Source organism: Macaca fascicularis, chromosome 5 (genome assembly GCF_037993035.2).
Source record: "Macaca fascicularis isolate 582-1 chromosome 5, T2T-MFA8v1.1".
Lineage (NCBI taxonomy): Eukaryota > Metazoa > Chordata > Mammalia > Primates > Cercopithecidae > Macaca > Macaca fascicularis.
Window position 1 is genome coordinate 28,139,180 of NC_088379.1, and position 22,815 is coordinate 28,161,994.

Consider the following 22,815-nt stretch of genomic DNA (forward strand, 5'->3'; position numbering starts at 1 on the left):
ATGCTATTACATGTAATGCTATTCTGACACATTTGTTAGGTAACATGAATGGCTTTGAGTGGGACTTAGAACTAGAAAAGACTCTGAAACAGATCCAAGATGTTGTTTGAGCCATGCAACTAGAAGATCTCATAGAACTAAGGTTATCTGATTTAGGGAAAAGGTTTTACGTGGTGTCTAACATACAGATTCAGATGAAAACTGTAGTTCAAACTCCAAGGCTTAAGAAGTAAGAAAGATCATGACATTTGCAGCAGAGATGCAAGCATATTTGAAAAACGACTGTAAGTATGCTATTGGACACGGGTAAAGATGGAATATCTGACCATGGCATATCAAGAAACTATGGAATGAGTATTACTTATCAAGATCTGGGTGTGAGAAGACTTCAAAAGTCATATAGTCAGTGGGACCTAGCTAGAATCGATGGTAAGATGGAAGTGGTACATCTAGGATCAATCTCAAGTTTCATGGGTAAAAATAAGATACATAAATGAATGTCACAGTATCAGATGCCACCCACCACTGTTGGAGCAGTACCTTCTTTTATACTTACATCTGTTTTCACAAGCTGGATCTTTTTTTTAATGGCTGGCAGAGGAAGAATAGTACAGAACTTACCTCATGAGTAAGGTCACCTCAGTATGATTGTATGAGCCAAAAATGGACTTTTGTAGTACAACTTTTTTTTTCTTTTTTTTTTGAGTCAGAGTCTCAGTATGTCACCCAGGCTGGAGTTCAATGGCACAATCTAGGCTCACCGCAACCTCTGCCTCCTGGGTCTAAGTGATTCTCCTGCCTCAGCCTCCTGAGTAACTGGGATTATAGGCACTTGTCACTATGCCCAGCTAATTTTTGTATTTTTAGTAGAGATGGGTTTCACCAGGTTGGCCATGTTGGTCTCTAGTGATAGCTATGAGACATAATGGTGAGAAGGAATCTTTTCAATAGATATAGGGTTGGCATGTACATCTTGTTGTCTATTTTATGACAAAAGAGAATCGATATGGTTTGGCTGTGTTCCCACCCAAATCTCATCTTAAATTGTAGCTCCCATAATTCTCATATGTCACGGGAGTGACCTGGTGGGAGGTAATTGAATCAGGAGGTGAGTCTCTCCCATGCTGTTCTCGTGATAGTGAATAAGTGTCATGAAATCTAATGGTTTCATAAAGGGCAATTCCCCTGCATTTGTACTTTTGCCTGCCACCATGTAGAATGTCCCTTTGCTCTTCCTTTGTCTTCTGCCATCATTGTGAGGCCTCTCAAGCCATGTGAAACTGTGAGTCTATTAAATCTCTTTTTGTTTATAAATTACTCAGTCTCAGGTATATCTTTATTGGCAGCATGAGAACAGATTAATACGGTTAATTGGTACCAGGTATTGGGGTGCTGCTGTTAAGGTATCCAAAAATGTGGAAGCAACTTAGGAACTGGGTAAGAGGTAGATATTGGTACAGTTTGGAAGGCTCAGAAGAAGACAGGAAGATCTGGGGAAGTTTGGAACTTCCTAGAGACTTGTTGACTGGCTTTGAACAAACGCTCTTTGAACATCTCCATCTGAGATGAGGAACTTGTTGGGAACTGGAATAAAGGTGACTCTTGCTATGTTTTAGTAAAGAGACTGGTGATATTTTCCCCCTGCTCTAGAGATTTGTGGAACTTTGAACTTGAGAAAAATGATTTATGGAATCTGGCAGAAGAAATTTCTAAGCAGTAAAGTGTTCAAGAGGTAACTTGGGTGCTGTTAAAAGCATTCAGCTTTATGTTTTCACAAAGATATGGTTTGGAATTGGAATTTATGTTTAAATGGGAAGCAGAGCATAAAATTCAGAAAATTTGAAGCCTGATGATACTATAGAAAAGAAAAAATACATTTTCTGAGGAAATTCAAGCCCAATGTAGAAATTGCGTAAGTAACGAGCAACCAAATGTTAGTCACTAAGAAAATGGGAAAAACATCTCCATGTCATGTCAGAGGTCTTCACAGCAGCTTTTTCCATCACAGTCCTGGAGGCCTAGGAGGGAAAAATGGTTTTATGGACCAGGTCCAGGGCCTCCTGCTCTGTGCAGCCTTGGGAGATGGTGCCCTGCATCCCAGGTGCTTCAGTTCGAGCCCTGGCTAAAAGAGGCCAACATACAGCTCAGGGCATTACTGCAGAAAGTACAAGCCCCATGACTTGACAACTTCCACATGGTATTGGGCCTGTGGGTGAAAAGAAGACAAGACTTGAGGTATGGGAACCTCTTCCTAGATTTTAGAGGATGTATGGAAATGCATGGATTTCTAGGCAGAAGTTTGCTGCAGGGACAGAGACCTCATGGAGAACCTCTGTTAAGGCAGTGTTGAAGAGAAATGTGGGGTCAGAGCCCCCTACACAGAGGCCCCACTGGGGCACTGCCTAGTGGAGCTATGAGAAGAGGACTACCATCCTTCAGACTCCAGAATGGTAGATCTACCAACAGCTTGCACCGTGCACCTGGAAAAGCCACAGATACTCAACGCCAACCCATGAAAGCAGCAGGGGGAAAGGATGTACTCTGCAATGCCACAGGGGCAGAGCTGCCCAAGACATGGGAACCACCTCTTGCATCAGTGTGACCTGAATGTGAGACATGTAGTCAAAGGAGATCATTTCAGAACTTTAAGATTTGGCTACCCTGCTGGATTTTGGACTTGGATGAGGCCTGTAGATCCTCTGTTTTGGCCAGTTTCTCCCATTTGGAATGGTTGTATTTACCCAAAGCCTGTACCCCCATTGTATCTAGGAAGTAAGTAACTTGCTTTTGATTTTACAGGCTCATAGGCAGAAGAGACTTGCCTTGTCTCAGATGAAATTTTGGACTCTGGACTTGACTTTGAGTTAATGCTGAAATGAGTTAAGACTTGGGGGACTGTTGGGAAGGCATGATTGGTTTTGAAACGTGAGGACATGAGATTTGGGATAGGCTGGGGCAGAATGATATGATTTGGCTGTGTCCCCTCCCAAATCCCCTCTTGAATTGTAGCTTCCATATTTCCCACTTGTCATGGGAGGGACCCTATCTGTGGGAGGTAATTGAGTCATGAGGGCGGGTCTTTCCCATGCCATTTTCATGATAGTGAATAAGTCTCATGAAATCTTATGGCTTTGTGAAGGGACATTCCCCTACACAAGCTCTCTTGCCTGCCACTATGAGAAACATGACTTTGATCCACATTCTCCTTCAGCTATGATTGTGAGACCTCCCCAGTCATGTGGAACTGTGAGTCAGTTAAACTTCTTTCCTTTATAAATTACGCAGTCTCGAGTAGGTCTTTATTAGCAGTGTGAGAACAGACTAATATAAGAATTAAACCAATATTACCATTTTAATTATTTATTTCATTTTACAAACAGGTTCTCACTGTCATCCAGGCTGGAGTGCAGTGGCATGATCATAACTCACTGCAGCCTTGAACTTTTGGTCTCAAGTGATCCTCACACTTTAGTCTCACATAGTGCTGGGATTACAGGCATGTGCCACCACATCCAGCTCCAAATTTATTATATATAATATTCATAGACAGTAGCAAATGGGTTATCTGTTTGGCCATAGGCTTGTAATAAACAACATTGAAATATGGGTACAAGGAACTTTGGGGAAGATGCATATGGGTGAAGCAATAAGAATAGGCACAAGTGTACAGATCTTTAATTTGTACACTAATAGCTACTGGAGAATATTCACTAAGAAAGAGATTATGCTGCTGTCTTAAATTAGTAGACCACATGGACTTAGAATCTGAGGGATGGAAATCAGGATGCTCTACTATCCTACTGAACCTCTTAGGAATTTTGTGTTTCTTAAACTTGCAACTTTAAATTCTACAGTTCCAAAGTCCTAGTTCTCGCAGAAGGGATGTTTCCTCCTGGGTACACAGTAAGAGATTCACTAAACTTACATAACCACAGCTGCCTCATGAACTCTTTGGCTCCTTGTGCTAGAAGATTATCAGGAAACAAATAGAGTAGTCATAGTAAAGTAATAATTGAACATGATCATTATACATGAGAAGGTTGTTGGCAAATATCAGAGCAGGAATGAATATGTCTGGCACTTTGATGATCAACTGGGACATATCTTGATAGTTTCTATTCAGTTTTAACTGCAACTGAGCAGCTGCAGAAATCTTAGCCTGACCAGTAAATTGAACCTAGAAGCTGAGAATCTCCTCAGAGATGAGAACAAATAATGTTAAATTGTAATGCAGTTTTTCTCAATTTATAATACAATGCAACCTCTTTTAGATTAAGCATTAGATAGCTTACTGAATTAGCATTTTTTGTAGTGAAAAGTTGATTAATATGCTTTCCAAAATGGATACAATTAAGTAGATTTTTTTTACTTGCCTTAAAATTTTTACTTAAATCTCTTTCTTCAGCAATGTATATGTAGTATTAGAGTTATTGAAACTATTATAATATGATCTGTAGATTGACAACTCTCTACAGAAGTCATACTTGTAGCACATTCCTTAACTCCTGTATTCTAACAAGGGGAAATTGAGTGAAACTGTATTGGCAAATTGAGAAACCTACTAGACTATTAAAAATAATCTTTACATATCTGTAAATAATAAATGAATATAAAGATGTTGATTTATAATCATTGAATTAGGTTTCTCGTTGACAAGTACTTAGAAACCAATACTTTTGTCATCATACATAAAATTTATCAACCTTTATCTAATATGATAATCCATCCTAACTATGTTACCAAAAAAATAAATAAATAAATAAATAAGGAATTTGAAAGTGCTTCAAATGTAAAAAAGAAATATTACTGGTATAAAATGCAATATTTTCAATAACCCTACAATCATTATGCAACCTGTAGGTATTATATAAGATCACAATTGAACTGGAATTACAGAAAAAGAAAGAAAAACACAGTCAGTTCTGTAGAACCATATAAAAGTCATTATCTGCCCACTCTTCTAACATCCCTCCCCAACACTTGTCTAGCTCAGCCACATTTTCTGATAGGTTTGTTTACATTTGTTAGAGATCAGCCACCACCCCTGGTGCTAAATTCAGCCTTTAGATACAGGCTGGCAGCTCCCCTTGACTATCACAAAAACAGAATTTGGCCTGCAGTGATTCACACAGATGGGGGGCAGAAAAACAAACTTCAAAGAACTAAAGCGGCCATGAAGCTAAGGTTCAGGAGAGGAAATGGTGAAGGGGATTAAGTGGAATGACAAAGGGATTTTGTGCAGCAGCATTGTGGGATCTCTTCCTTACACTTGTTAAACAGTAAGAACATCACAACCCCCTGGAGTTCATAAATAGCATCCTTAACTATGAAGTCTGATATCTCAGTCATTCCTTGGGCAATATAGTATTGGCTTAAAAGTTGTCAGTCAGTAGAAGATACTCTTTAAATGTTGTCAGTGATTGACACTGAGGTTTTTTTTCTTTCATTGCAAGAGAAAAATACCTTCCTTGTCCCCAGTTTTGACTACAATCTCATTCATTGTAAAGTGTTATAAAAAAGGAAAGAGAAAAATGAGGAGTCCATGATGCTGTCATTCTTTCCTGTCTTTTACAAGTACTTAGCAAAGGGATTCAATGTGTTCCTGGGGGGCTCAAACTATTATTGTTCAGAGATAATTATCCAGAGATAATAACTCTTATGAAAACCCAACAGACAAGGTATAATGCTTCTCTCTTTCTTCTTTTGTCCTTCTTTCCTTCCTTCCTCCTTCCTTCCTTCCTTCCTTCCTTCCTTCCTTCCTTCCTTCCTTCCTTCCCTCCCTCCTTCCTTCCTTTCTTCCTTCCTTTCTTCTGGATTTTTATGTGAAATCCCTACATTTTTAAATTTTGACAATGCATTTAAGTAAATGATAATCAAAGAGAAACAGCCACTATTTGATCAATTGGCAACTACTTGGAATTCTGTATTTTAGTACCTGTCTCTCTGGACTCTAGTTGTTAATATGGTATTTAGCCATTTTTTCAAGATGTGATTCACAAATATGAAATTGTTTTCAGTAAATTCATAGATATGTATAAACATCACTACAAAACATTTCAAAATATTTTTTATGACCTCAAAAACAAACCCCAGACCCTTTACCTATCACTCTCTTGTTTCCTTCATTCCCAAGCAACTGCTAATTTGCTTTTCATCTCTATAGATTTGCCTATTGTGGACATTTGATTTAAATGGAATAACATAAGATCTTTTGTGACTGCCTTCTTTCACTTATAGCATGACGTTTTTCAAGTGAACAAGTGGGAAGATGAAGAATTTGGAGGGCTTTTGACTACAATCTCCTTCATTGTAAAGTGTTATAAAAAAGGAAAGAGAAAAATGAGGAGTCCATGATGCTGTCATTCTTTCCTGTCTTTTACATGTACTTAGCGAAGGGATTCAATGTGTTCCTAGGGGGAACGAAGACAAGTTATCTCAACACCAAAGACAGTAGGGGATAGAAGGATATGTCAAGGTTTGAAAACCATCCTTTAGAAATGCGGGAAAGTTAAAGCTAGAAGTAAGTACTGAAAGCTTTCCACAATCACACCCAGAAGACACCTCAAGGATCACACCTTGTGAAAACTCAAGGACCTTAGCTTTTGATAACAAATCTTGACCAGGCATGATAGTCATCTGGTACGCACACGTTTGGCTCTATCAGTTGTTTACAGAGACAAGGTCTGATTTGGTTATCTGCATCTGTGATCTAGCTGTTGTTAAAAAGTATAAATACTCTGAATTGGGATAGCAATTTTTCAGGATGCTACCCTTGAGGAAGTCATAGGTTCTAGTCACCAGTGTTGTTCAGAATAGGCAACAACAACAACAACAACAAAAGTAGAATAATGTAAAGATCCTCAGTGCTTGGTTCTAACACACTCAGAGCTATCTGGTTGTAATAAGGAGAACTACCCAAAAACATCCTCCGCAAAGAAACAGAGCATTTTCAGGTCTCAGCACATCATTTCTAGAGAGGCTAGCAGGTCTAATTTCAATGGCTTGATGCTAATTCAAATTTTTAAAAAACTAGTTTTGAAGAAGACTTTCTCAAAAAATCTTTCAACAGTATACTAGGAAAACATAATTTTGAAATTTGGAATTTTTAGGTAAACCCCAGGAGCAGAGGAGAGTCTTTAAAATATGGAGTATGAGTTAGATCCATAGCTAAGAAGGATTGCTAGATGACTGGGGGCGTGAACGACACAACACATTGAAAAAACATCAGCAACTTTCTTTTTTTAAAAAATGCTTTAATATACAACTCTACTTTAGCAACATCATTTAGAAAAGCAGTTCTTTTGAATTTGGAGTGTCATTTTTATTTTTAAAGCAGAATAAATTTTCCATGTTTTTTTTTTTTTTTTTTTTTAATTCAAAGCAGGCATTTTGTGGGATTTTTTTTTTTTCCAAGTAATTTTTTTTCTTGTTATGTGCTACGGTAGAAAATATATTTTGGCCGAACAAGGTAGCTCACGCCTGTAATCCCAGCACTTTGGGAGGCCGAGGTGGGCAGATCAGGAGATCAGGAGATCGAGACCATCCTGGCTAACACGGTGAAACCCCCTCTCTACTAAAAATACAAAAAATTTAACAGGGCGTGGTGGCGGGCGGCTGTAGTGCCAGCTACTTGGGAGGCTGAGGCAGAAGAATGGCGTGAACCCGGGAGGCGGAGCTTGCATTGAGCCGAGATCTCGCCACTGCACTCCAGCCTGAGCGACTGAGCAAGACTCTGCCTCAAAAAAAAAAAAGGAACTATATTTTGTAACTTCTAATTTAACAGTACTTCTTAAACACATCACCCTTTATTATGCAAACCATTCTCTGTGAGCACATCTTGGCCGTGCTCACACATTCAAAAACTTAAGCTTTGAGAGATTAGGTAACTTTTCTACGATTCACAAATATCAAATGGTTAAGCTCTTATTTAAATCTAGGTCGCTAATATTAAAGTCCATCCAATTTTCACTACCATTCATTGTAATATAGAAAAATGGTTTTAAAAATGTAAATAATTTTACAGTGTTAGAAAGATATCACATTCTTTACAGGAAACTCAAGATAATGTTTTATATGAATAAAACATATTAATGTTTCAAAACTCATTAGCTAGCGTTTTGAACTCAGATCGAGAATTGTATCCAAGCTCTTCACCATCAAAAAGAACCCATGAGAAGTTACTGAGTAGCTCTGAACTTCCATTTTTTTCATATGATTTTATATACAGAACATATTTGCAAATGCTATACCAATATAGCCCAATAATGTTCAACTTTTTTAAAAAAAGTTTCCAATAACATTTTGAACAATATTAGTCATAGAATGATTCACCTTCATCTTGTAAGTAGGCCCTATCTCCAGTCTCCTCCCAAGTGAGTTTATTTGTTTATTTTTCTATGTTCCAGTAACCATCACTTCACAGAAAGTCATAACCGTCGTATTATTTCTGTGTGATAAAGACACATTCCACCATTCTATTCTTCAGGGATTGGTATATATATTGTGTGTGTGCGGTCTCTGTGTCGCTTTAGTTTGATTTACTTTCCTGATAGTCAGGACCACTTTGATGTGTATTAAAATAGCTCATTTGTTTGTTATGAGTACAATCCATGTAGAAAAGCAATGATCCCTGGAGCAATGGTTCCATATGACCTTTGCTCAAAACAAACTGTAAAATTCTGGTCTCTCTCCTTCTTGTGGTCTTCATAGGAAAGCTAGCATCGCAGTTAACCTCCTGAGGCCAGAGATAGGAGAGTGATTTAGCAAAGTACTTCATTCATGTCTCTCATCCATAAAGTTTAAAAATGGTTCAGATACATTAAGTCTTCATTACAAATAAAATCCCTGTGAGGCTGGTCATTATTTTAAATGACTTCTCCAGATTTTCTAGTTTTACAGTGTAGGCCAGTGAACAATCTACTGTGTTTTTAAGCTCTTAGGTCTGATTATCTTTAATTTCTTTTTTAGGTTTTACGTTCCAGTTTTGACAAGAACTCAGGAAACTGTAGTACCTCCTTTATGTGACATTATCTGGCAATGAGTTTTCTAGTGAAGCAAACTTTCTGGATAATTGATGATTAACTCTTTATATCTTAATGGTTTCATACTTTTTAATGTTTTTATACAGATTTGTTTTATGGTACCCAGGATTTGTTTTAATTAAGTTTGATAAGACACACAGGCACAAACATGATTGTGATTAATAAAGGCATTTGTATTATTCTCACGGTCTCCTAAAAATAGGAGGCACAGCGCACCATGCCTGGGAAGCATCTGCATGAGATGAGCAGACAGAGAGGAGAGCTACCGGCAAAGCCTTGACTGGAGTTTTTGTAGGGAGGAATGGATGATGCAAAGCAAAGTAGGTTTAAAATGAGATATTTTGATTAATTTGGTGGACTGTGGGGTGCAGAAGTAGTCCCTAGTTGTCAGTGACCTTGTTCTGGGGTGCTTAGGCCTGGAGGAAAGCGTTCCATAGTGTAAACATAACAGAAGGAAAAGGGGACATAGATTTGGGATTGGCTGTTTTGCATACCAAAGGCATGTTCTCAAGCAAGTCCTTTACTATCTCTGAGAATAAACTAATCCTGGGTGGGACAATCTGTCTCAGGTCAGCAAGGGCCAGATGCCACCGCATCAGGAATTCAGAAAACAGAAAAAAAAAAAAAAAGTTAATTGTTAATTCTAAATGCATTACTTTATCACTTTTGAAATCACACCGTAAGCAAGTTTTTGTTGACAAAATTATTTTTATTAAAAATAAAGCATTATTTTTCATTGCAATATGGTTATGGTGAAATAACCTCAAATTATATAAATTTTTAAAATTATTCTTCTTTCTCTCTGGTGAGATTACTAAAACTGGTCAGTTGTAGTTTTAGAATTGAAACAAGAAAAAATATATAACTGATATATGACTGACATGCTGAATATATTTGAATTAAAAAAAACAGTAGATAGGTTGTTTTAAAATAGCTCATGACCAGTTTTTAATATGTTGTTTTATGTCTCTCTTTTGTGAGATTTCCAACTACAACTTCTTGTTTCTGATATTAGGCCTCCTCCTCTGCTTCACTTCTATCCATTTTTTCCCTCTGATTTACAATGATAAGGAACTTGAGATAAACACCCTTTTCAACATATGTATAAATGAAAACAGTAACTGGCATGATCTTTATAATATGCAACATTTTGCATGGGCAATTTTGACTCTTTTGATCACTTTTGTCATAGTGCCTAAGTCTCTGTGTTGTTTATTTGACTATGCCAAGATGGTGAATTTAGCACCTGTGATTTGCCACTCCAATTTCCAAATTTTTAAGTAGAGTCATGAATCGCTTAACAATGGGAAAACGTTCTAAAAAATGAGTTATTAGCTAATTTTGTGATGCAAATGTCATAGGCCATACTTATACACACCTACATGAAATAGCCTGCTACACACCTAGGCTACATGGTATGGTTTATTACTCCTGAGATGCCAATTTGTACAGCATCTTACTGTTTAAATATTGTAGGCAATTATAACACAATGGTAAGGTTTTGTATATCTAGACATATCTAAACATATAAAAGTATAATAAATATACAGTATTATAATCTTATGAGACCACTGTAACATATGCAGTTGATTATTGACTTAAATGTTTTCATTTCAGAAGACTCCTGTGTCACATAAGACTTATATTAAATAAATTTGTATGCTTTTGTGTTGCTAATCTCTCTTTTGTTATAGAGAACTCAGCCATAAACTTAAGATGGGAAAAAAAGATACTCTTTTTTCTACAATACCCATGATATTACCAGATAGAATTTTTTGTCTGTTTATCTTGGTAGTGTTTCTTTCTTGCTCAATGTTCATTTCTTAGTTGTAGATCTAATACACCTCTTTCACTGTAACTGTCATCTTTCCAATCAACAAATATACCAAATATCTTCTGTTTCCCTATCTTATTTTTTTATCCTAGGTTTAAAAACAGATGAACTCCAATGCACACATAGAGAACAAATACACACACACACACACACACACACTTCAGGTTTAATGTAGGATTTTCTAATTCTGTTATATGGAGTTTGAGGAAACTTAAAGTACAGTACCAGAATTCTACTTTAGATCCCAGCCTTCTGACCCCATAATTAAACAACTAAGATAAATAAATAAGAAAAAATGACAACATTGAAGAAAATAGTATTTTATCCTGTCCAGATCTGTTCTTGGAATTCTAAAGCAGAGTTCCCCTGGTGAGCTGGAATGGACTACGTTCATATTTACGGCCATATTTAATTTTCAGTTAATTATACATAAGAGTGCTGGGCTATTTAATCATCCTCAATTCTCTAAACTAAATTTGATGTTTAATACAGATCTGTTGCGGAAAAACTAGAAGACCAAAAAAAAAAAAAAACCAAAAGCACAAAAGACAAGAAGGAAGTCTCTTTTCACGGGAAAGTAGTATGTTGCCCTTGACATATTTGGCTGCATATGGAGAAAGAGAGTGAGAGTTATCAAGATTGCCCCAGAGGGCATGGGTCACATGACCTTTTCTGAAGAACAGGTTAAATCGAGATCACAACATTAGAGGCTTCTATCCATAGGCATGATATTTATGCTACACAGTAAGCATATGGAATCATAATCATGGCTAAATATTTGCCCCGGAATGTGAACACGAAGGTTACTGTACGTTTCTTTTAAGAAGGAATCATGTGAGATAGGGCAGCAACCATGACTGAATCTCTCTACTAGATTCTATTATTTATACTGCCTTGTAAAAAACATGTGTATCAGGAATTAAAGGAAAAGCTACTTCTAAATTATTTGCCTAAAATGGAGTTTTGCTTTTAATTTGCCTTTGATCTTAAGCTGAATTTTTCTTTTTCATAGTCTTGCTTCTACTTTTATTTCTTCAATTGTCAGGTTTGGTTTTTTTATCTTTATTTGTAAGAGCTCTTAAAATATTCATGCAACAAATATAATTTAAAGCTTGCCCTCCAAGCTTTTACCATGTATATGCATAATAGTAGTGCTTCACATACAGTGTGAAAATTATCAGAATCAGAAGGGAGTCACTAGTGTTTTAAAAAAAGATAAAGACAAATAGAGCCAGAAAAGGCCCTGAGGAGAAGGTTCTCATGTTTGTATGCCTGAGAAAAAAACTACCACAAACATTGCAAAAACCACAACCTTGTACAGAAGCTATTGCAACCTTACACAAAAATACTTCTGCAAAAAAATCTTCCCAGAAACTCTTCTCAGATTGTTGTTACCCTTGTTATTGATCCTTACAGTCAAGGATAATTACCTGACAAAAATTTTGTAATCCTCTTCATTTTTTCCTTTAAAAAACTTTGTCTTCCTTGACCTCCCTGAATACACACATAGTTTACTGTGGCACTTGTTTTCCCACTGAAATACCTTACTCCTGAATAAATATCTTTTTTCTTTTAGAGAGCCTCTCTCTGTTATTTAGCTTGACAACAAGAATAAGATAAGTTGTGCTCATGTAGCTGACATTCTTGTAGAAAAAAAGATGATATACCACAGACATAATAAATAACTAACTTAAAACTTGTGCTGGAAGATGATATATGTACTGTACAAAGTAAAATAAAATAGAACATAATTAGGGGAATAAGGATTTCCAGACTGAACATTTTAAATAGATTTGTGAGGGTCAGCTTCATTAAGAAGGTGATATCTGCGCAAAGGTAAGGCAGGAAGCGAATTGCAAATCTGGGAGAAGAGTGCTCCAGGCACAAAGATCAGCTAAAGCAAATGCCCTAGGATGGAATGTGCTTGTCAGTTTCAACAACAACTGGAAGGCCACTATGCAGTAACAAGTGAGGAAAAGAAAAGCAAGAACCAGCTGGAGGCAAAGTGGGGGTAATGGAGTGTCATAGCCTGGACACAAATCACATTGTACCTAGGAGACAATTGTGGAAAACTTTGAATTTAATATTATTAAAATGTAGAATTTTGAGCAAAGAAATAATAACGTAATCTGATATATGTTAACATACTGTGATATATATATATATATATATATATCTCCAATTATTGTATGCCTTTAAGATTTATCCATGCCTATAAAGCAGAAGAATAGCATAAAATAAATGTTGGAATAAAAACTTTTAAAATTAAATTTTAGTTTCTCCTTTCTAAAGTTAAAACAGGACATTGAATCCCTGAAATAGAAATTATAGTTGATTAAAAAAACCCCACAAGAACATGCCCCAAATTTATCTTATCTTTAGATGTAATGTTAGGTAGTAACGAAGTTTTCTTACCAATAGCCTACTGTTACTCAAGTTTTTTATTTATTTATTTATTTATTTTTTTCCATCTTGAAGACTATTTTGAATTTCTCTGGTCTGACGAGAGAAACTACTTTGATGCTGCACCCCTTTGGAATTCTGATTGTCTACATGACATTCATCACAGTCATAACAATACAGGTAGAGATTCAAGAATATTGGGTTAAAAATCCAAGGCTTATGTAGGCTTCTGTTTCAAACACAAATTCATGTAACTCCAGAAAGAATCATCGCAATTCATACAATAAACAACACTGTCATGAATATTTATTGGTGATGATGACAGCTTCAGAAAACAGGATTTTCCAGAGCTTCAAAGAACCACCGCTAACTTATAAAATAATTGGAAAGCTGTGCAAGCAGGAAAAAGTTCCATCATATGCCAGTACTCAATCCTTCAGTAGAAAGAGATCACTCCAGCTGCTGTTATATGAAAAGCCTGTACTGTAGGCAAAGACACAACTTACTAGGATATGGCAATAACTTAGGCATAGAGATAACCATGGGACAAAGGGCTAATAAAATGTGCTGAGAGACCATCAGAGTCTGCATATATTTTGAAGTTATGGGTAACTAAAATAATAGATTACATGAGACTCCAGGAGAAAGAATGGTATCAAGGAAGTCTTCAAGGATTTGTATTGGCAAGTGGAAAGAGGAAACTGCCATCAATTGTAATGGGGAAGGTCTTGTTAGACCAAGTTTCATGAAGAATTTCAGAGTTAAGTTTTTGGAATTTTACTTTTTCTGATATATATGTAAAACATATTTTTCCTCCTCAATATTTTGTTTTAAATTATGCTTATATTCCCTTTTGAAATATATAAATAGTATAATTCCTTTAGATTATTCATTTATTCAGAATATTTATTATATATTTCCTATGTATCAGGCACTATTATTTATATAAATAATATCCTTGCCTTCGTGGTGTTTACAGTCTATTAGTTGGGAAAATATTAAATACATTAATTGTTATTAGACATTATACGTGTATATACGTATCTTATTTATATGCTGCCACATAGTGATAAGTATAAAATCATTTTAAAATAAGTTTTCAATTTATGGAGGACTTCTATTTAATTGAGATGCTTAGGAAATTAACTTCTGAAGGTAATAAATTTGACTTGGCATTTGTACAAAATAAAAAGTTGTCATAAGGCTATCTAGAGTAATAAGATGAGTGGAGCAATGTGCAATAGTCCCAAGGCAGACGAGTTTTTAAAATATTAAAATGTGTGGCTGGATAATGGGACGTGAGTAGGGGAGGCAGTCAGAAACAAGTTCCTGTTAGAATTTATAAGCCAAGGAGTAAATGTGAGTATTTTTCTAGGCTTAATGGGAAACCACTGGAGAACTTAGATTGCAGGAATGTCATGAACAGATTCCTATGTCAAAATCATCATTTGGAAAAGATAGACAGAGGTATATGTGTACGAGGGCTGATAATACTGGAAAATGGAAGACTCTCAGAGGGTATTGCAATCGTCATATTTAGGTATGTTGTTGGCTTGGGCTACGGTGGTATTACCAAAAAAAATGTTAGATTTCAGGGGTATTCTGGAGACTGAGAAACTGCAAGGATATCTCCAAGATTTTTGACCTCATTCGCTGGAAGAACAGAGGTGCCATGACTGAGGAGAATAACGGAATAAGGATTATACACTTTGGAGAGCAAAAATACTTAGAAAATCATGAAAATTTGACTATAGGATTCAAGGACTAAGTGCTAAGAAGCAAAATGTGGCTAAGTGAGAGGTACAAGAGGTGATTGAAAAACACTCAGGATGCCCAATAACATTTGGGAGAAAACAGAGTCTAGACTGGAGGAAGGAAGGAGCTCTCAGGGCATTTATTGCTCCCTATTAGTTTTTACTTTTACTTATTGCATTAATACCTTCAATCTTACCATCATAGATTCCTTCCTGGACTAACTCTTAGAAGAGCTAGAGTCTAGACGGACTGGAAGTGAAAGTGTTCTTGACAGCATTTATTTCAGAACAAGGGGAAAGAATATGATACTAGTTATCCTAAGTAGCAATAGCCAGAACTAAAAAGGGTGCTAGTATTCATCAAAGAACTATTGAGGGTAATATTTTTTACAGGCTGTGCTAATGGTCTATCAAGATATCCTGAGTTTCCAATAGAGATGTTCCAGCTATAACACAGTCCTGGTAGACAAAGTGGGGTAACTTCTATGTCTTGAAAAATAATATCTGCATTTTTCTTAGTTTTATTTATTGGTGTTTGTTATACATTTTTTCATGATAAAACTTGAAAAAAAGGAAAAAAGAAAGAAAGAAATCAATTAATAGGAAAAAAAAAAAGAAAGACAGGAAAGAAGACAGACCTCTCTTTTGCATGGAGATCATTAAAAAGCCCGTGATAAAAGTTATTTGGTGGCGGTAGTAATGTCTCCTGTGTTACAGAAGGGACAGTTCAGTGTATAATGGAGTGGATGGTAATAATAAAATTTTTTTATGGAAAAGATGGATCTTGAAACCTGTTTAATATCTAGGTAAACAGTGAAAAGGGAGAGCACTTTTAAGAGAGGAAATTAATTCAAACAGATGGAGACAAGAATACTTATAAAATGTGTTCATTCTTAAAATTTTTGAATAAATCCTCTGATGGTGACTGTTATTTGTCTCTGTTCTTCCTCTTTCTTTAAAACCAGAGAATTTAGTAAAACTCTCTTTTGGACACCAATCTTTTCCTTCTCTGATAAATGTGTTAACTTAATTCATTACTGCTGAAAATCACTCTGACAAATGGAAAACAATTATGTTTTCATCAACATTGAATTACAGATATAAAATATCGTATGGGAATTATAATTTGATAAATGGGAACATTCTGGGTCCCATATTGAGTCCAGATGGTTACAGTGTCTTTAATACATGTATCCATTTGGTATTACCACATTTGTGTACCACAGTCTCCTCATTTATGTTTAATGATGGATAGATTCCAAATAATTCAAGATGTTCTCCAACATGTTAAATTTCTGGTGAGTAAGTGATCAGACAGTGAGCTCTCTCTTCCCAGTATACCTTGTAGTCTCAGCGTAACTGTTTGAAGATAATCTGAATTTCAGTCAGATTGCATGATATTTTCCACTCCTGGGGAAAAAAAAAAAAAAAGATAGAATAAAATAAACAATTGCTTCACTCCAAAAGAGGGACATGTTCGTAACCTAAACTTAAAGTTTGCAGTGCATCTAAAATTCCAGAATGCGTTCTTCAAACTGTTGTTAAATAGTAAACTTTGGACAACTATTGGTGAGGTCTAGATTTGGGAGGGTTGGATATTTGCAAAGTTGTTTACAGTTAAATTAGGGAAGTAGGCAAATGTTGCTTTCAATATAATTTGGATGTATTTATTTTTCAATCAATCTCTTACCTTTATTGTAAATGCATTACTCACCTACCAGATTTTTGTATATTCATTTTTCTTCTTTTAAAGCAAGTGACAATGTTTCTAATTTGTTTCCTTAAGTGCATCTCAGAATTTTCAACCTATTCTAAAATTTCATGGTTTCCCATTCATTATTCAGAAAATATAAAATCAAATTATTTGATATAACAGGAAAGTTTACTCATAGTCTTCAAATTTTTTATCCTCTCTAGTTGTGCAACATTGTCCTTTTTTTCTTTTCTTTTTACTTTTTAATTAATGAACTTGGCATTCCATCCAAATTAAATTATTTTTTCTTTCTTCATACTTCAACAGGCCTGAAGACAAATACTGCTATGAATGGTTACATCTAGGACTTCTGGGATTAGCCCAGATTCAACTCAATTTTTGCATTTGCTCAGCAATATGACATGTTTCCACCGATTAGCTAAAAAGTTATGTGAGGAATGGGCAACAATATCTCTAAGGCAAGATATGCTCAAATCCAATATAGTTCATATAGACTCATATAGACCTTGTCAGAGTAAATTACCGTGTGCCTTTCAGAACACTAAAGAATAAAGTCCTTCCATATTAGAATGACAAATATATTTTCATAATCAAACTGTTTTATTCCCAGATTTATTACTTCCAGCTGAGTACAATAGAGGCTGTTTTACCATTCTCCAATTTTCCCTAAGTAACAGAACACTGATCAGCGTGCACAATTAAAAGACTGCATTTCTCAACCTTCTTTTGGCATCATGTGACTAAATTTTTGTCAAAGAGAGAAAGACAGAAGTATTGCTTATGTGGTCCAGAAGACTTTGTGAAAGGTAGCGAGGGATTTCTGATTTCTTCTTTTCCTGATATTCCAATAGGCACGTGTGAGACCTTTTGACATTGTCCTGTAGTTCTTGCATGTTCTGTGCTTTGTTTGTTTGGTTTTGTTATTTTTTTTCATTTATTTTTAATTATCTTTCTGTTTGCCTCTCAGTTTGGGAAGTTTGTATTGATTTCCCTTAAAGCTCATTAATTGTTTCTTTATCCATGTCTAATCTACTGATGAACCTGTCAAAAAAACATTCTTCATTTCTGTTGCAGTACTTTTTATTTCTAGAATTTCCCTTTGAACTCTTCTGAATGTTCCCTTCCTCCTACTTTTATTGTCTATCTCTTCTTAAACATGTATATATTAAAATGGTAATTTTAAATTTCCTATTTGATAATTCTCAAATCGGTGTAATAACTCTGCCTGGTTCTAATGCTTGTTAGGTCTCCTTAGATTATGTTTTACTTGCATTTTAGCATGGTTTATAATTTTTTTGTGAAATCCATATATGTTGCATCAGATAATAAGAACTGAAGTAAATAGGCCTTTGCTATGAGCTTTTAAATTAGGCTAGGAGATGGAGTGTTTTGAACATTTGTTAAAGTTGTAAGTTCCAGAAGCTTCAAATTCCTTTATTTTCTTCATTTATTTTCTCACCTGTTGTGTTTGTGCTTCCCTAAGAATTCCTTTTAAAATAGAATCTATACTTTGCAACTTTCTATTGTAATGCAGTGTTATTATATTAAAGCCCTGTTGATAAGGTGGTAGGCTGTGATGATTCCCTAGAAACTGAGCAGCTGTCAGCATCATGCTTCCTGTAAAGCGTGCAGAATCATCAGCCAATTAAACCTTTTTTCTTTATAAATTGACCAGCCCCAGGTATTCTTTACAGCAATGAAAGAACAGTCTGATACAACTGTCTTAACCTCGCTCCCAAAGGGATTTAGGCTTGAATGCACTAAGGCGGTAATTCTCAAATTTCAGACTGGACCAGAATCATGTGTAGATTTTATTAAAACACAGATTGCCTGGTCTCTCCTCGTGAATATAATGTCTGATTTTGTAGATCTAAGATGAGGACCAAACATTTACATTTCTGACAATTGTTTATATAATGCTGAGGTCATTTGAAAACAATTGCCCTTAGTAATCTCTTATGTATAATCAATTGACTTCTTTTCATCTGGAATGGTACTTTTGACAATAGTCTTACAAATAATTTCAATGGGGCTTATTCTCTCACAAACCCCAGTTGAGAAGGGCCAAAAAATGCCTCCATATTTAATTTACATACCTCTTCCCTATTCCTATAAGCTATGCAAAACCAATATAGGAACCTATCATAATAGGGAATTTTAGCATCTATAAAATTCCTTTGAAAAGCCTCATGCACTGCAAATATCTACTTAAAATGTAATATTATTCAGATAGACCTCTTGGAAATTACTATGACTAGAGTAGCCCAATGAGTGTGAAGGAAAATGTCTGGTAAATATGTTGTTGAATAAATTGTTGAAAAGATGTGTAGACTGAAGGGAATACTGATTTTCAAAATGTGTGGCCATGCCTTTCTTCTCTAACCTGTTTCATGTCTATACAAAATCACTTACGGAAGTTTAGCCTTGATAAATAAACCTGAAATGCCTTCAGCTTTGGAGCCCTTTACTTCCTAAGGCAGTAAAGATGGAACAGGGGCAGTGAGTGAATGTAGTTTTGCAAGCAGCAAAATATTTCTCTATATGTGTTTAATAAAGAATGAGTACATCTCAAGTCTCTCCAACATCTTAAGATTTATGAGGTAGAACTTGCACACTGTATATTGTTCTTTCCATTTTTCTAGGATCTGTTTTCCCTTGTTGTTTTGGTGTATTTTTGCTTACTTGAGAAAATTAAACATGAATTTGGAATTTTTCTTCCTTTCATTTTTCTTCCTTTCATTTTTCTTTCTCCTTGGTATTAGCTTGTTTATTTTTTGTCTTTGTCAATTATTTTCATGATGGGTTACCTTTATTTATTTTAGATTTCCTTTTCCTTCTTTGAGTTTACTTTTCTCTGTGTTTCTGCCTTTATTTCATGTTCAGAATTCTTTGTCAGCTTTTTGGGTTTTTTTCTACCTTTTATTTTCCCTTTGTTGATTCTCTGGTGCTCTTATTTTGCTGCCAGAGTCAGAATGGATGTATAACCAGCATCTCATGTGAATTTACTCTGTTCTGCACGGCATTTTTCTTTCATGTTTTTGTTAGTTAAAAATTATCATGGTTTATAAACCCTTCTAGGTTTCGCAAAAGGTTTTGTATTACTAAACATGAAAAATAAAAAGATATGATAGTTTCAAAGGGACAAATTCCCTTTTAGAAGTCACAGAGGATGCTAAAGTAAAGAAATAGAATGGCAATTGGACATATTTTCCAACATTATGAGGTAATATAGCAGCTCTTATAATGTCACAGAAGTTAATGAGGCAATTTCCAGTGGAGAGACAGGAGAGCACAGAGCAAACTTCCTGGCACCTTCTACACAGAAAATAGCAGCCACTTTGCTCACTGGAGATTACAGTTTCAAAATAACTCAGAAAATAGTGTCTACTTGTGAAAAATGGAATCACAGACCCGCATTTACCTAGGGCCTCAGACACCTAGTAGAAAGATATGCATATGTTTAGCTGGACATATTCTTTTCTAAGTCCCTTCTGGCCCAAGACTTGAAAGATCCTGACAGTCATCGACCATCTTAAGATCTGTTAGTTTGTCTCCTAGTTTTCTTAGCAGCAAGCCCCAGAACTCACCACTGGTTCATTAACAAGAGTTTACTACAAAAAAAATTATGGTTTACACAGAGAAGTAACAGGAAATTGGTGAACTAGGGTTAAAAAATAAAACAAAATGAACATAAAAAATTGCATCAAAACCGAAAGGAAGCTACTGCTAGAGTGATAGCCAAACCTTTACCAAAGGAAGGGACTGTTGTCACACAGAACAATGTGCTTTGCTGCAACACAAATTCTTCACTATCCTACTTGTACTTAAGATTGGAAGTTCCAGGAAGGATATGTTAATTGACAGAGCCTAGATTATATACTCATGACACTGATGTTAGAATGGTGGCGGAAGAATTCAGCTTCCCATCTGAGAGTTCTATATATCGGATTCTCATGGAGGAAAATTCTCTAAATAGAAGGAAACCAGGATTTCCTTCTAAGTAGATGGAAACCAAGATTATGGCAAATATCTCATATATGTGTTTTTGTATGCATTCCTGAACATTGAAGTACTATTTTCTGTTTTCGAATATCATAGACTGGAAAAAAAGTGTGTTTTTTGGAAAACATTCTTCTTTTGTTCAGCATTCTGCTTGTGAGACACATACCGGCCTTTGTAGTCAAATAGGTTTATTTCCAAAGTGATACTCTATTCCATTTTGTGAGAATATGACTGTGTATACACACTTATTCCACTTTATGAATATATTACTATATATTTATTCTCTCTAAGATTTTTTTCAGTTTTTATTATTACACATTATTTTATGCACATTCTTTTATATTCATCCTGATTTCTTCCAGGTTATTCACCTATTGGTGGAATTTATGTGTTGTAGGTAACTGTATAGATATTTATAAGTAAGGAACAACTATTTTTCAAAAAGTTTGTGCCAATTTGTACTTCCACCACCAGTGTGTAAGAATTCTCATTAAATCTGGATTGGTAAATTATTATCATAATGTTGCTCAACAAACCATCCAAATTCAGTGGATTAACACAGCAATTGTTTATTCCCATCAATCTCTGGATTGTCTCTGCTTCACACTGCAGGTATGTAGGTCTGAGTCTACGAGGTGTGTCCCTCATTCCACTTAGAACAGGAGAGTAGCAGAGTTTCTCATGCTGCTATAAGGACATACCTGACACTCGGTATTTTTTTTTTTTATTATACTTTAAGTTCTAGGATACATGTGCATAACGTGCAGGTTTGTTACATATGTATACTTGTGCCATGTTGCTGTGCTGCACCCATCAACTCGTCAGCACCCATCAACTCGTCATTTACATCAGGTATAACTCCCAATGCAATCCCTCCCCACTCCCCCCTCCCCATGATAGGCCCGGTGTGTGGTGTTCCCCTTCCCGAGTCCAAGTGATCTCATTGTTCAGTTCCCACCTATGAGTGAGAACATGCGGTGTTTGGTTTTCCGTTCTTGTGATAGTTTGCTAAGAATGATGGTTTCCAGCTGCATCCATGTCCCTACAAAGGACACAAACTCATCCTTTTTTATGGCTGCATAGTATTCCATGGTGTATATGTGCCACATTTTCTTAATCCAGTCTGTCACTGATGGACATTTGGGTTGATTCCAAGTCTTTGCTATTGTGAATAGTGCCGCAATAAACATACGTGTGCATGTGTCTTTATAGCAGCATGATTTATAATCCTTTGGGTATATACCCAGTAATGGGATGGCTGGGTCATATGGTACATCTAGTTCTAGATCCTTGAGAAATCGCCATACTGTTTTCCATAATGGTTGAACTAGTTACAATCCCACCAACAGTGTAAAAGTGTTCCTATTTCTCCACATCCTCTCCAGCACCTGTTGTTTCCTGACTTTTTCATGATCGCCATTCTAACTGGTGTGAGATGGTATCTCATTGTGGTTTTGATTTGCATTTCTCTGATGGCCAGTGATGATGAGCATTTTTCATGTGTCTGTTGGCTGTATGAATGTCTTCTTTTGAGAAATGTCTGTTCATATCCTTTGCCCACTTTTTGATGGGGTTGTTTGTTTTTTTCTTGTAAATTTGTTTGAGTTCTTTGTAGGTTCTGGATATTAGCCCTTTGTCAGATGAGTAGATTGCAAACATTTTCTCCCATTCTGTAGGTTGCCTGTTCACTCTGATGGTAGTTTCTTTTGCTGTGCAGAAGCTCTTGAGTTTAATTAGATCCCATTTGTCAATTTTGGCTTTTGCTGCCATTGCTTTTCGTGTTTTAGACATGAAGTCTTTGCCCATGCCTATGTCCTCAATGGTACTACCTAGGTTTTCCTCTAGGATTTTTATGGTATTAGGTCTAACATTTAAGTCTCTAATCCATCTTGAATTAATTTTCGTATAAGGAGTAAGGAAAGGATCCAGTTTCAGCTTTCTACTTATAGCTAGCCAATTTTCCCAGCACCATTTATTAAATAGGGAATCCTTTCCCCATTTCTTGTTTCTCTCAGGTTTGTCAAAGATCGGATGGCTGTAGATGTGTGGTATTATTTCTGAGGACTC

General features: G+C 35.8%; 1 long non-coding RNA gene across 1 annotated transcript; it reads left to right on the forward strand.

Moving 5' to 3' along the window:
• Nucleotides 1–341: 341 nt before the first annotated feature.
• On the forward strand, nucleotides 342–17,323 carry LOC135970777 (uncharacterized). Its single transcript, XR_010586628.1, has 3 exons — nucleotides 342–429; nucleotides 11,368–11,455; nucleotides 17,053–17,323. It is a non-coding gene; the product is annotated as an uncharacterized lncRNA (long non-coding RNA).
• Nucleotides 17,324–22,815: the final 5,492 nt, after the last annotated feature.